The sequence below is a fragment of the Echinops telfairi genome, unplaced genomic scaffold (assembly GCF_000313985.2).
Source record: "Echinops telfairi isolate 266 unplaced genomic scaffold, ASM31398v2 ScPeMD7_44;HRSCAF=162, whole genome shotgun sequence".
In the NCBI taxonomy this organism is placed as follows: Eukaryota; Metazoa; Chordata; class Mammalia; order Afrosoricida; family Tenrecidae; genus Echinops; species Echinops telfairi.
Window position 1 is genome coordinate 3844570 of NW_022103942.1, and position 16162 is coordinate 3860731.

The window sequence follows — 16162 nt, forward strand, 5'->3', positions numbered from 1 at the left end:
TTCTCATGGCATTTCAATTTTTTGGAGTGCAGTTCTTCATAGTATTACATAATTATCTTTTCTATTTTACTTTGTTTTGTTGTGATATAGTCTATCTCATTTATTATTCATATTATTTGTATTTTCTCCTTTTATCTTTTCTTATATTTTCCAGTGGATTGTCAATTTTATTATTTTTTTTTTCCAAAGAGCCACTTTCTAGTATGGCTGATTTTCTATAGATTGTATGTTTCATTTATTCTACTCCAGTCATTGTTTCTTTTCTCCAGATAATTGTGGCTTTTTTGATACTCTTTTTTTAATTGTTCGAGATGCTGAAGTAAGATTTAGATTTTGACTCTTCTTTTTGGCGATAGCAGGAGGGTGGAGGAAAGGTGAGGGAGAAAGGGGGAACAGATGACAAGGTCTACATATAGCCTCCTCCCTGGGGGACGGATAGTGGAGAAGTGGGTGAGGGAGACGTTGGATGGGGTAAGATATGATAAAATAATATAATTTGTAAATTATCAAAGGTTCAGGGGGAGGAAGGTGCGGGGAGGTAGGAGGGAAATGAGCTGACACCAGGGGCTCAAATGGAAAGCGGGTGTTGTGAGAATGATGAAGTCAACATATGTACTAATGTGCTGGACACAAATGACGTATGTACGGATTGTAATGAGTTGTATGAGCCCCTAATAAAATATATATTTTTAATGTTTATATCAGCATTTCTTTTTGCCGTGTCCCAATTGTTGTTGTAATTTTATTTTATGAATTATTCTAATTTTATTTTTAATTGCTTCTACTACTCGTTAATTTTTAAGCAGCATATTGCTAATTTTTAATATATTAGATATTTCTTTGGATCTTCCTTTAGTTTATTTCTAATTTTATAACACTGTGATCTGAGAAAGAGCTTTCTAGCATTTTGGTATTTTTTTATTTATTGAGATTTGATTTGTAGCCTAACATAAACTCTGTTCAGGAAAATGTTCCATGTGCACTAGAAAATAATGTATATGTGTTAGGTATATTCACTATATGTTTATGGAGTCAAGTTAATTGACTGTGGTTTTTAAATCTTGTGTATATTTGCTGGATTTCTTTCTAGTTTGCTGTCTTTCAACAAGTTCTATATTATACGTTGTGTACTATTATTTAGATTTGTCTATTTCTCTACATTTATTTTAAATTTTGATTTCATGTTTTGTTTATTTTTTAATTAAACATGTAGATACTTATTTTGGCTTTATCCTCTTGTTGAATTAATCCTTTAATAATTATTCAAGGTCCTTCCTAGTCTCTCTTTCTGTTTTTTGCATTAAAACGTGTTTTATCAGAAATGAATATTGATGCTCTTGGTATTTTGTAGTTGTAATTAGCTTGATATACAATTTTTCATTCTTTGACTAAAAAAATGTTTAATATTATATCCTACAATTCAATGTTTTAATCTTATTAAGAAGGTTCGGTCATCACAATCAATTTTGTACTTTTTTTTTCTCATTCCTTTTACACATTGATGTCAATTTCTCTTTCCTCCCCTCTTTTCCTTTGTGCTCCCAGGAAATCATCAATCCCTTTATTATCTTCATAACTTATATTGTTAGGTCACATTTAACATATTAGTAAGTCACATTTTCTTATCCTGTCTCTTGACTGATTAATTTAATCATTTGCATTTTGTGCAATTATTGATTGATGCTGATGTTTCTTTTTTTACATATATTTTTCTGTTCTGAGGTCATTTTGTTTGTGAATTTTCTTATAATTTATTCATTGTTGTTCTTCTAGTGCTTACTAAATCTTTTTATTTACTTTTTAAAATTAATAATTTTATTAATTTTCTCTGGAATTACCTTCAAATTTATTAATATCTACTCATGTTTAAAACCATTTATCCTATCTTATTGTTTTGGCTTCCTCTCCATTTGGAAGTTCTGTAACTGCATCATTTAGTCCCTGTGCTAGTCCAGGTAGACTAGAGAAACAAATTCATAGAGACTCAAATGTGTATAAGAGAGAGTTTTATATAAAGGGTAATTATACATTAAGGAAGCATCCCATCCTAGTATATCCCAAGCCCATAAGTCTGATATTAGCCCATATGTCTGATACCAATTGTGTTAGTGTAGGTAGACTAGAGAAACAAATCCAGGGAGACACATCTGTGTATAAGAGTTTTAAATAAAGGGTAATTATACATTAAGAAAGCATCCCAATCCAGTCCAGTCCAAGCCCATATGTCTTGGACCAATCTATATAGTCCTCTTCAGACTCACAAAACACATGCAATTACACTGAATGCAGGATGATCACAGGCCAGAGGGTAGAAAGTCTTTGGATTCAATGGCATTGTAAGCATCTCAGTGCTGTCAGGGGTCTCTACATGACTTCTCTGACTTCAGAGGTCTGGATGCATCTGAGTAGGTCCATGTGGCTTCTCCAGCTCAGAGCACTAGTGTAATTTCATGTGTCTTGTCAGCTGCAGTGTCTCCAAGGGAAGGAGCAGAGAGAGAGAGAGAGAGAGAGATGTGTCTTCTGCCTCCAATAAGCGAACACTGGATTTCCCAGAATTCTCAGGAGAAGGTCATGCCCACACAGAGGCATCATTGGCTATGACCCGATTGACAGACTGATGAACACCAGATTATGTAACTACCACATCAACATATAAAGTCCTCTTCAGACTCACGAAACACATGCAATGATGCTGAATGCAGGACGACCACAAGCCAGTAGGTAGAAAGTCTTTGGATCTAGTGCGATAGCAAGCATCTCAGCGCTAGTAAGGGTCTCCACGTGGCTTCTCCAGATCCAAGGGGTCTGGTTGCATCAGGGTAGGTCCATCTGGATTCTCCAGCTACCAGGGCGTAGCATCATATGTCTTCTCAGTAGAGAATCTCCAAGGGAGTGAGCCTTGTAGGTAGAGAGTCTCCAAGGCAGTGAGTTGGGAGAGAGAAGTGTCTCCCGCATCCAAGGAGAAAATGCCAGAATTCCCAGAATCCTTAAGTGAAGGCCATCCCCACACAGAAGCCTCATTGGCTATGACCTGATTGACAGAGTAGACTCCACCCCTTCACTCTTAATCCTCTCAAGTCCAAAATTGACACCAGATTATGTAACTACCACAGTCCCCATTTTTGCTTTGTAATTGTCACATTTTGCAGATTGATGTAACTCATTCCCTATTTAAAATCATTTAGGTTTTATTTTTCATACTGATTTTTTAGGATTGAATCATTGGTGATATTGCATTTGTCTTAATCTTAATTCATTGTCTGCTGCTTTTTCTCTAGTGTAAGAGTTACCGTTTTGACTTCAAACCACACTTGAGCAGTTCAAAACTACCATGTGTATCTTGGGAAAAAGACAGGGCATTCTACTCCTATAAAGTGTAACAGTCTTGGAACCTCATGGGGGTAGTTCTACCCTGTCCTGTGGAGTCACTATGAATCAGCATCAGCCTGATTGCAGTGAATTTTGACTGGTCGATTCTCCACACAGGACTCCTTTTAGAATTTCTTGTAAGGTTGGTCAAGTTTTTAAATTTTTCTTATTTTCTGCTTATCTGAGCATAGTATAATTCTATCATTGTATTGAGAGATAATTTTGCTGAATATATACTTCTTGTTCTGCATTTTTTTCATGGTTTTATGTGTGTAGTCCCAGTGCTTTCTTGCATATGTGATTTCTGCCAAGAAACAGAGCTCATGGTTATTGGTTCTTATGTGCTGGTGACTTTTCATTTTTCCAGAGCGACAGTAAGTATTCTTTCTTTATCTTTGCCTTTGGAGAGTTTGATTACTATTTTATTTTGGGGTATATCCCATTTGAAGTTACTTGAGCTTTGTGATTGCATATATTGTCTTTTATAATATCTGAGAAGTTAACTCTAACAAATCTTACACAATTTTCTCAGTGCTTTACTTTTTCTATTTATATTCTAGAATTCTGATCACTTATAAATTGTTCTCTTCATGATGTCGACATAGAGTTTTGTTGATTTTGTCTGGTATTTTCATCACTTTTTCTCTCCATCTGTTGAAGGTACTTATGCAGGGTTCTTTTGAATTATTTATCTGCTAGTTCTATTCTTATTTCATCTTCTGTAATATCTTCTAACCCTGTATTTAGGACACTTGTTTGAGCTATCTTGTCCTTTTTTAATGCGATTTGAAATTAGTTGCTGTCTCCAAGACACTGTGATGTTATTGTATTAATTTATTGATTGTGTTTTGATTTGCTTCATCTTGATTAACTTTTTAAAAATATACCTGGGGAATGGAGTGGACATACTACACTGTTTGCTAGTTTGAAATCACTGGAGCACTATCAGTTTTCTCTGGATGAATTTGGTAATGATTAGAAATGAGGACATGGGTCTCTAATTGTTGATCATGTAGAGCAACAGAGGATAGGCTGGGTGAGTTTTGAATGGCAGTTGTCATCCATCCAATGATGCTGGAGAAGGTGGTGGTGCTTGGGTTGGGTGGAATATGGCTTGTAGGGCTGGGTAGGCCCACTAGCGTGTTACTGATGTGGGGAGAATAAAAAATGAGGTGGGGGAAATAAAAGAATAAATTAAGTTGGGAAGAAGTAACAACTAAAAAGAAAGGAAAAAAAGAATGAAAATGAGAAAACCCAAAGTTGTGATGAAAGCTCTATCCAGCAAATATAATTGGAATGGGAGTATCATGTTCATTCTATAGGAGCACTCACCGTTAACTGTGATGGGGCAGGAACTATTGACCATGGATATGGCAGGGGGTGCAACGTCTGTTGTAGGGAATTACATACCATTTTCTGAGGTGGCAGTGGATAAAGGCACTACAGATGAGGAGGGAAGGACACCCACTCCACAGGATCAAAAGAGTAATACTAATTGGGAATGAGAAGAGGAAAAATAAAGAAAAGAACCAGAGGGGCAAGAGAACTATGATGAAAGAAAAAGACAAAAAGAAAGCAGCACAATATTGGCATAAATGTTCGCCACCACATATAGTAGCAGTGTAAATGCAGTGCTCCAATCTTGGAAGGATTCATTGCCAACTTTGGTTAGTGGGGAGTTGTATGGGTAGTGGGGAGATAACACCTCTCTTGTCACCAATCACTGATGTGGATCACTGATGTAAATTTAGATGAAGTCCCGGGTAATCTAGTTCCTGCCCTGATTAAAGCACTGCTTGCAATAATTCAAAATGTCAGTGTTAAACTGGAGCATTTGGCAATTCATTGTTACAAATGCCTCTTTATTCACAGTTTCCATTTCCTTTCTGCTTCTGATCGGTATTTGATCTCCTTTATTCTTTCCTCTGAACCACTTGGTATTTTCATTCATACCCATTTCACTGTTTCTTGAGTTCATTATAGATGTCTGGACAGAATAATATATCTACCCTAATATTTGGCCACTAGCCTCTCTAGCATATTCTTAGGTAAGTTCACAAAGAAATGTTTTCACCTTAAGATCAAGCAAATACTTGAGGAATGCACACGCCACTTCATGGACCTCCATCACTTTTCAGCTGGTCCCATTCCTGACGAACAACTACCTACTTGCCACCAATTAATCCATAGCAACTTCTGAGCCACTCAATAACTTCCCATAATTTTAATTTTTATAAAGTGACATTAATTGCATTTACTATATTCTATAGTCATCACCACTATCTGTTTCCATAAGTTTTACATCACGCCAAAGAGAAATTTAGGACCTATTATTCCCTATTCTTCTAATAGTCACTAATCCTCAAAACTCTAAAAATGCCTGTCATTGAGTCGATGTCAACTCATAATGACTCTATATGTCCGAGTATAACTGCCCCATAGGGTTTTCAAGACCGTGAATCTTTATGAAAGCATAATCCAACATCTGGAACCATTGACCTTTCAGTTAGCAGCCCACCAAGGGTCCTTCAACTATTTCTGTTAAACACTAACAAATGTTTGCCTCAATTCACTTACATATTCTACAGATTTAATTTGAGTGAAATCAAATAATACTGAGGGGCTTCAAAGATTTCATGAAAATTTTTCTTTTTTTTTCATTCAATTTCCCTATGAATGCTTTAATGCTCCTTTATGCTTCTCCTATTTTGATTGAATATTTCCTTCAGAGTAGCATTTTCAAGACATAATTATTTGTAACATATCTAGAATTTATTTCTCTTTATGGCGATTATCATTTCATGGTATGCATATACCTTATTCTGTTCAACTGTTCAGCTGTTGTGGACATTTAGGTTCTTTTGCCTTTTCTCTCTTGTGAATATGTTACAAAAAACATTGAAACATAAGTATCTGAGTCCTTGATTTCAATTATTTCAGTAGTATACTCAACTATGAAATTTCTGGATAATAGAGCAATGAGATATAACTTTAAAAAAATGTGGGCAGCTTTTCCATGCACCAAGTATGACTCAAAGTAGGTGGTAGAAATAGAAGATTGGCAAATAACGCTAAAATAATATAATCAGGAAATATACAATTTGGTTATTCAAGTATTGCACATTTATCAAAAACACTTGAAACCATTTCAGAAGAAGGTTTTAAAAATTACTGAATATTTGGGAAATGGTGTCATTCACAGGTCATTCTTGGCTAGTCAAGGTTCCAGCCTGTACTTGGATGTAGAGTTAACATCACATTGTGTGTCTTAATGAGATTTCAGTGCAGTAATGAAATACAGCATTTGATCTTCAACTGGCAGCAACCCCCTCTACCCCTGAAAAAAAAAAAAACCCAAACCAGAAAACATGTCAATCAGATCTTCTCTCACCCTTTACAAAAAGAGAGATTTAAATAGAAAAGACGAGCAACAACAGGTGGCATGGATTCCAGAATGGGCTCCTGCCCAAGAAGAGAAGCTACACTGATTCATGAACAAAGCTACAGCGCCTGGTACAGAGCCAGCTCCAAAAATCCCTCTGCCTTTAGAAAAGCTTTAAGTTTTTGATCACTTGAAATGAAGTGAATTAGATACTGATGACCAGCACCACTGCTGGTCGGCCTCTGCCCCAGGACTGTTTATTTAGGTGTATCAATACCCTCCTGGTCATATGCTTAAAACCTAACCTGAAGAAATAATTTTTGATATTCTTTAACTTGCTTGAATCTAACATGAAATCAGAGATAATAAGTTTTTCCACTTCAAGAAAACATTTACTCAAGAACTGGGTTGGCACACATTATTTTTATTGCATTGAGATTATTGTTCCTTCTTTAAAAGGAGTAGCTTTGACTTTTTCTCAACCTGAGGATAATATGGTGTGTAAGCAACATGTACATAATCTATAAAAAGTAATCTAAGCATTCCAAAAATGAAAATTAAATGAAGACCACACTACGATTTCCCTAATTAGGAGGCTATGTATGAATATCCTTGTTTATGTTTTTGAAAAGTAGAGTAACTTGTGCTGGATTTACTCTGAAATCACCTTGGAGTCATTTGTTAGTTGTTGGCCAATGACCCTGAAATCCATAGAGTTTAAAGCAACAAAGAATTGAAATCAAAAGTGCTAAATGGAATAAACAAAGGGACATAAATTTAAAATAAAAATTGAAGAAATAGAATTCTTGCTTGATTCCTGTTGCAAGTTCCCCAAGCTCCACTTTGCTCATTCCTCAGCTGTAAATTAGAATTAAAACTACCAGCTTATGTTGTTGTGAAGGATATTGTAAAAGTTTTCCCTCACTTAGAACAGTGCTTGAATCACTCTAATACCTCAGTTAATATTCGTTTTTAATAATAATTGAATAATATTGTATGTTAGGCTCTTTGTTAGAGTATAGTATTTCATGTTATATAATGAAGCACTCACATATTTTATAATGTTCTTTTTACAGATCAGGGAACTTGAGTAACTTTCTCAGGGTACAATGGTGGTGTGTTAGGCTGGATTGACTAGAGAAACACATCTAGTGACACTCATCTATTGTGTTAGTCTGGGTAGACTAGAGAAACAAATTCATAGACAACCATATGTGTATAAGAAAGAGCTTAATATACAAGAGAAATTGAGTATAGTGAAAACATCCCAGCCCAGTCCAGATCAAGTCCATAAGTCTGATATTAGCCCATATGTCGGATACCAGTCTATAAACTCCTCTTCAGACTCACACAGTCATACAATGATGCCAAATGCAGAAATATCACAGGCCAGTGGGTGGAAAGTCTTGTGGATACAGTGACAGTAGAGGAATCTCAGCCCTGGCAAGGGTCTCCACTTGGTTCCTTCAGCTCCAGGGCTCCAGGGTAGCTCCATGTGGCTTATCAGCTGCAATGTCTCCCAGGAAGTGAGCCCGTGTCCCTCCTCCAACAAGCTGTTTATCTCCCTAGTGCCTCCAAATGAGGTCAAATTGTGACCTGATTGACAGGCTAAACTCCACCCCTTCACTCTTGGTCTCAAATTGACAACAGATTATGTAAGTACCACATCTATGTATAAGAAAGTTTTATATCAAGAAGCAATTATTTATCAATAACTTATCCCTGCCCAATCCAACCCAAATCTACAAATCCGATGCTAGTCCATAAGTTCCTCTTCAGATTCAAGTAGCTGCAGAAATGATGAAGAAATTGATGCAAAATTCAGAAAGATCAAAGGTCAGTATGTGCGGAATGGTGTAAAACCAAGGTTAGTGGAAGCATGGCAGGACACAGGCAGTTCTGGGGATCTGCCACAGAATCCCAGCAGAGCAGAAGATGAGGGATTGGGAGAAAGGGAGATTCCTGGTCCTCGGTTTTCTTATAAGAATGTCTCACTCCAAGGATGCATCATCAGGCTGTGACCAGATTAACAGATTCAACTCTACCCCTACACTTTCATAAAAACTGAAGTTGACATAAAATCTTCTAACTACTACAGTTGGCAAATAGCAAACCAAGATGAATACTCAGGAATACATGTCTTGAAGCTCATGACATGAAATTTAGATAAGGCTACATCCTTAAACATCCTTAGGTGTTAAATTAGACAAAATGCATTCCTGTATTCTCTAGAAAATGTCCTTTGCAACCTATTAAATATCATTAGTGCAGCAACATTACCATAATATATAAAATTATGTTGTAGCTGTCATTATTTTATCTGCTAGTAGTAGTAGTAGTAGTAACAAACTCTAGCTATATTAGGAAGTAAAAATGAATTAATTTGATTACTGCTGTATTATAAAGGTTACATGGTAGTACATTACTTAAGCACTAGGCTGTTATCTGAAAAATTGGTGGTTTGAACCCAGCCACTGGTCCATGGTAGAAAGGTTTCCTGGTGTACTCCCATAAAGATTACAACCTAGAAAACCCTATGATGCACTTCTACTCTGTTACATAAGTTTATAGTTATGAGTAAAAATCAACTATAGGACACCTAACATTGTACTGAGTACTATTTATATTGGCTAAGAAAACAGATTTCTAAGGCAGGCAGCAGCAAAATTTGCCTTAGAATGACAAGAAGCAATGGACAAATAATCATCTTTTAGAAATAACAATCAAGTTAGGAAAAAAATCATCAATTTTTGGTCAACCCCACCATAATCTAAATGCCACCATTACTACTGTTAGACATGGTGGATGCTGTATTAAGTTAATTCTAGCCATCATTCAACTTTGTGCTACTTTAGATTCATGTTTTAGAATGTGAACACTCAATTGCTTGGGTATATAGAATATGCCAATAACTAGCTGCCAAGGGATAAGAAATGGAATTCGCAGTCTAGGATTCTCAATAATGGAAGGGGCAATACTGTGTCCAATCAATACATTACACAGTGAAGAATTGGCAATAAACAAGTAAATCAGTAACATATTTTCAATATATAATAAAATAGCACTACATATTTTTGCCAGGACATTGATATTGTAGTGTTTGTGACCCCATAAATTCCCAGGTAGAATAAAAAATTAAGATAAACCATTTTATACCATGGTTTTCAAGAACCACTTGTTAATCAGAGTATGCCTCTTATGGTATAATATAGATTAATAGGATTTTATACCTAAAGGCACTATTGGAAAAGTAAACCAAAATATAATGCTTCAAATATTTGCATGTTGCAGGCCTTCTTTCTGTATTTTCATTTTTCCCGTGTCAACTGAACAATAACAATCAAGCAAGCTTCATCTGCCTGCTTTTCAAAAAGTCCACCTTGATTTATGTCCTTAAGGAGTCCAAAAAAGAAACGATGCATTTGAATTATGGTATTGGTGAAGAATATGGCTAATACCATGGACTGTCAAAATAACAGACAAGTCTATCTTGGAAGGAGTACTGCCAGAATGCACCCTTAGAAGCAAAGATGCTAGACTTGTCTCACATCCTTTGCACATCAGGAGAGACCAGTCCCTGGAAAAAGAAGCGTGCTTGGTAAAGAGGGGCAGTGAAAAAGAAGGACCCTTAACAAGATAGCTTGACACAGTGGCTGAAACAATGAGTTCAAATTTAAGAACAATTGTGAGGATGGCGTAGGACACAGTTGTGTTTCCTCATGTTATACATAGGATCTATATAAGTCAGAACCTACTTGATGGCACCTAAAAATAACGATAATAAACTTTAAAATCCATTATTGACAATGATCAATTACACAATCACATTTTTATGTTTACTATGGTTCACCTTAAGTAGAGTGTATTGTCTTTTTAATTTATCTATGAAATTGTTTCTTGCAATGTTGAATATTCAGAGTAACCAAATACTATTCATAAGGAACAGTTAAGGTTATTAATTATAGGTAGTCATGGGAAGGTAGATTCGAAACTACAAAAGCTCACTGCCATTAAGTCAATCCAGACTAATAGCTGCATATTTGAGTGACTGAGACTTCAAATCTCTACAGGAGTAAAAAGCTTCATCTTTTTCTCATAGAGTGACTGGTGGGTTTGAATTTCTGACCTTGTGGTTAGCAGTAAAATGTGCAACCCATTATGTCACCAGGACCCTAAAATTGAGATTAGAAGGACGTAATGTAGCATATACAGGCAGAGTACTACGTTCATATTTATGAAAGATTTACGCTTCGGCTATTCCGTTTCTAGAAACATAAAGTAGTAGTATTGGCAATATGTTCTTCCTCATAGGATTTAAAAGGCAGTAAATGGTCTAAGTTTTTGTATGACATAAAGTATTAATAGTGGGTTTGCATTGCCTGTGTAGAAATCAAGAGAAGTGTGATTTAAATAATAGTGAGAACTGCAATGTAACTGACTTGCTTTTGTGAATTCGTTTAGACGAATGTGTGCATAAGTAAGTGTGGTGAAGAAGGCTGATGGTGCCCGGCTATCGAGACCTATAGCGTCTGGGGACTTAAAGGCTTGAAAGTAGACAAGCGGCCATCTAGCCCTGAAGCAACAAAGCCCACATGGAAGCAGCACACCAACATGTGTGATCATGATGGGCCAAAGGGACCAGGCTTTAAACACCAAAGGCGGGGTGGGGTGGGGTGGGGGGTGGGGCATATCCTCGTCAATGAGGGTGGCGCGTGATGGAGACCCAATGCCCATCTCTAGACAACTGGACATACCTTGAAGAGGGGTAGTGGGGAGATGAGTCATTTAGGGTACAGTATAGCAATAATGAAACCCACAACCTACCTCTAGTTCTTAAACGCTTCTTCCCTCCAACTACCAGGACCCCAATTTTGCCTTGCAGACCTAGTTAGACCAGATGATGCACAGCGGTACAGATGGGAATTGGAAACACAGGGAATCTAGGACAGATGAACCTCTCAGGACCAGGGGTGACAGTGGCGATACCAGGAGGAAAAGGAGGTGTAGAAAGGGGGAATGGATCACAGGGAGCTACATATAACCTTCTCTCTGGGGGATGGGCAGCAGAGGGGTGGGTGAAGGGAGACGCCGGACAGTGTAATATAAGATACAATAATAATTTATAAATTATCAAGGGTGCATGGGGGAGAGGGGAGGAGGAAGGGAAGGGAAGGGGGGAAAAAAGGAAAATGAGCTGATTCCGGGAACCCAAGAGGCAAGCGAACTTTGGGAATGATGAGGGCAACAAATGTATAGATGTGCTTTACACAATTGATTTATGAATTGTGATAAATTGTATGAGCCCCAATAAATTGATTTTTAAAAATAATAATAATAATAAATGCTGGAGAGCATGCAAAAAAAAACTGCCTAGTATACCTGCAAATATTCCTACTAAACTATCATTTTATCATATTGTGATGGCTTGCATGTTGCTGTGATACTGGAAGGTATGCCCGCAGTATTTCATATACTAGCAGATTTGCGAATGGTGAATAGAATAGGAAGAAGGATGAAACCATCCACTTAAAAGGGATTGACCACTGAAAACCTTATGACTCAAAGCAGAAAATTATGTAATATAGTTCCAGATGATAAGCCTCTCAGGTTAGAATGCACTCAATAATTTACTGGGGAAGAGTTGACTCTTGATGACACGGATGGAGCAAAGTCTTTGGGACATACATTTCTTGAAAGGGGCTAAGGTACAATGAAAACAAACAGCTGTGAACATCCATTACACATCAGAATGTGGAATGTAAGAAATAGGAATCTAGAGAAATTGGAAATTGTCACGAATTAAAAGGGACATACACAGAAGGACTGCCTAAGCATTAGTGAGCTGAAATGTACTGGTAGTGGTCATATTTAAAGAAACTATCATGTGGTTTCCGTGCTGGGAATGACAAATGAAGAGAAATGGTATTTATTATCAAAAAGAACATTTCACGATTTATGGTAAAGTACAATGCAGAGTTTGTTAGGATAATGTCTATACACCTACAAGAATGTTCAGATAAAGTCATCCATACTCAAATTTACATGCCAGTCACTAAAACTAATGATAAGGAAAGTGAAGAATTATACCAACATCTTGCATCTAAAATTGATCACATACACAATTATAATTATTGGTGATTGGAATACAACAGATGAAAACAAAGAAGAAAGATCAAACTGGAAATTGTGAGATAGAATTTTGCAATAACCAACTATTTCTTCATTGATAATGCCTTTTTAAAACAACATTAAAAGCAACTATACATGTGAACCTCACAAGATGGAATCCATGGAAATCAAAGCAACTACAACTGTGGCATGAAACAATGGAGAAGCTCAATATCATCAGACAAAAAAGGGTCAGTATCCAACTGTGGGGCAGATCATCAACTGCTCATATGAAAGCTCAGTGTTAGAGATGAAGAGAATTAAAATACACACATGGGACCTTAAACACAACCTTGAATATAGAATGTGTCTCAAGACCAGATTTGATTCATTGAACAGTAAAAACTGAAGACTAGACAAGCTGTTGAATGACATCAAGAACGTCATACATGAATAAAGCTAAAGACTATGAAGGAAGGAAGGAAAGACGGAAGAAGGAAGGAAAATAGTAAAGTGGTTGCCAGAGGAGACTCTGAAACTTGGTGTTCAATGTGGAGAAGCTGAAGCAAAAGGAAGGACTGATTAAGTAACAGAACTGAATAGAAAACGCTAAAGTGCAGGTCAAAGAGAGAAAGTAAAGTATTGTAATGAAATGTGCAAAGGCATGGAATTAGAAGGTCAAAAGGAAAAATCATGCTCAGCGTTGTGAAGCTGAAACAACTGAAGAAAAAAGTCGTTTCAAGTTGTATTATTGAAGGATTCCATAGACCAAATATTTAATGATGCATAAAACATCACAGGAGCATGGATGGAATAAACACAGTCACTGTACCAATATGATTTGGTCATCAATTGATAATTTAAATTAGTAGCATCTGATCAAGAATGGGTGGTCCTGAGGGGAAAATGACAAGCTGCACTGAAGTTATTAGTGAAAAACAAGGCTTAAGGAATTCAGGAAATATCAATAAAAATGTTTCAAATGCACTGATGCGATAGCACTGGATGCACTCACCAGTCTATGCCATAAATTCTAGATGACAGCTTTGTAGACAACCAACTGGAAGATATCCTTATTGGTGTCCATTCAAAAGAGAGTTGACCCAACAGAATGAAGCCATAACAAAACAATATCATTGATATCACACCAATGAACTTTTGATAAAGATAATTAAGCAATGTTTGCAACAGTACATCCACAGGGAGCTACCAGACATATAAGGTCAATTTAGGAGAAGGCATGTGATGAGGAATATCATTGATTACATCAGATGGATATTGCCTGAAAGCAGATGATACCAGAGAGAAGTTTACTTGTGTTTTATTTATTATGCAAAGGTATTTGACTGTGCGGAATGTCACTATGGATAGTATTGAGAAAAAATTAAATTTTCAAATCACTTAATTATGCTCATATGGAACCTGTACATAGAACCAAAAGTCGTTGTTCAAACATTTAAAAAGTTGATATTGCTTGCTTTAAAATCAGGAAAGGTGTGTGTCAGGGTTGCACATATTCACCACACTTATTCAATGTGTATGTTGAGCAAATAATCTGAAAAGCTGAACTACATGAACAACAACATGGCATCAGGTTTAGTGGTAAGTATTTTAACAATCTGTTACATGGATAATATGAAACTTTTCTTGCTGAAAGCAAGAAGGACTTGGACCACTTCTGGATTAATAGCAACACTATAACCTTCAGAATGGGTTATAATTCAATGTGAAAAAACACAAAATATCACAACTGGACAAATAAAGAAAATTTTGATAAATGATAAGGATTAATTTTTACTTGGATCCACAATCAATATTCATAGAAATAGCTGTCAAAAAAGCCAGAGGATATATTGCATTGGAAAATCTGCTGCACAAGATCGCGCTAAAGGGTTGAAAAGCACGCATGTGACTTTGAGGAATAATATGAAATTGATCCAAGCCACGGTACTTTCAATCACTCACATACATATCCGCCACTTGTCTTTGACTTTGTCATACTGTGGTGCCTTGTGTGTTGCTGAGTGCTATGTCACTGGTATTTTTAATGGCAGCAAGGTCACCCAAAGTCAATAGGTTTCAGCAGATCTTCTAGGGTAAGAGCAGCCAATGAAGAAGGACCCAGGTCCCCACTTCAAATACAAAAGTCAATGAAAACTTTATGCATGGTTCAATGCATTTTCAAATACTAAACTCCTAAACAAAGGAAGTAGAACACTCAGAGAAACTGCTGGCAGATGGGCCACTCCAGTACGAAGACACTAGAAATGTGACTGAAGAGGAACAGATTTCTTAGAGGAGAGTCAACCATGGTGACATGAGTCAGGTAAAGCCTGCTAGGGTGGAGCCATCAGGATCTTCATTGCTGATCTTCATTGCTTATAGGGTAAAGAGAAACGACTACAAAAATCTCCTAATTATTCGAACTTGGAATGTACGAAGCATGAATTCTGAAAATTGGAACTGGTCAAAAATGAAATGGAACGTCTGAAGATCAATATTCTAGATATTAGTGAACTTAAATGAACTGATATCAGTTATTTTGAATCAGAAATTTATATGATTTATTATGCTGGGAATAACACAATCAAGAAGTATGGTGTGACACTCATTGTTAGAAAGGATCTTGTTATCCAGTGATCTTTGAGGTAATTATAACTATCTGCATTAAAGAAAATCCAATCAATGTAACTATTATTCAAATTTTTGCATCAATCACCAAAAACGTTGGAAACAAAAAGGAAGAAACAGTAGTTGGAAAGTATGGACTTGATGATAGAAATAAAGGTGGATATTACACATCGTAGAATTTGGTCAAAACCAATGATTTACTCATAGAAAATACTTTTTTTCAGGAACACAAAAGGCAACTATGCCTATGGACTTATCCAGAAAGAATAGACAGAAATCAAAATGATTACATCTGTAGGAAGACGCATTGGAGAAGCTCAATATAAGCAGCTAAAACCAGACCAGGGGCTGACTGTGGAATAGATGCTAATATGTTCAATTGCTCATAAGTTCAGGATAAAGTCGAAGAAAATTAAAACAAACCCACGAGTCAAAATACAACCTTGAGTCTATCCCACCTGAAATACAATAACATCTCAAGAACAGATTGACACATTGAACACTAATGACAGAAGACCAGTTAAGCTGTGGGAGGACATGAAGAAAGAAAAAGGTTATTAAAAAGACAGTCAAGAATGTACATATGCAAATATATTTATATGAGGATGGGGAAATAGATCTATGAGCCTACATTTATAGGTTTACTATTAAGGTAGCAGAAGGACATTGGGC